The 213-nt window shown below is 50.7% G+C and overlaps 1 protein-coding gene across 1 annotated transcript in view; it reads left to right on the forward strand.

Moving 5' to 3' along the window:
• LOC119587716 (corticotropin-releasing factor receptor 1-like) overlaps positions 1 to 213 on the forward strand; it is a gene marked incomplete in the record, with an annotated part of 126,234 nt that overhangs the window by 113,745 nt on the left and 12,276 nt on the right.

The raw sequence follows: 213 nt of genomic DNA on the forward strand, positions 1-213 counted from the left end.
GTCTGTCTGTCTATCGATCTACTTCTCCCTCCCTGCCTGTCTCTCCCTCAAGCAGGGAAGGGAATACGATTCAGAAAACCTCCTTTGGCCTCCTTCACATTTCTCACTCGTGTGGCCTTTTCTCCCGCTGTCATTTCAACTTCCTTGGGCCATTGTGGCCGCGCATGGCCTTCGGGATGTAGAAAAGTATCGAGAAACTTCATTTCCCTTCGT

This window comes from Penaeus monodon, chromosome 23 (assembly GCF_015228065.2).
Source record: "Penaeus monodon isolate SGIC_2016 chromosome 23, NSTDA_Pmon_1, whole genome shotgun sequence".
In the NCBI taxonomy this organism is placed as follows: Eukaryota; Metazoa; Arthropoda; class Malacostraca; order Decapoda; family Penaeidae; genus Penaeus; species Penaeus monodon.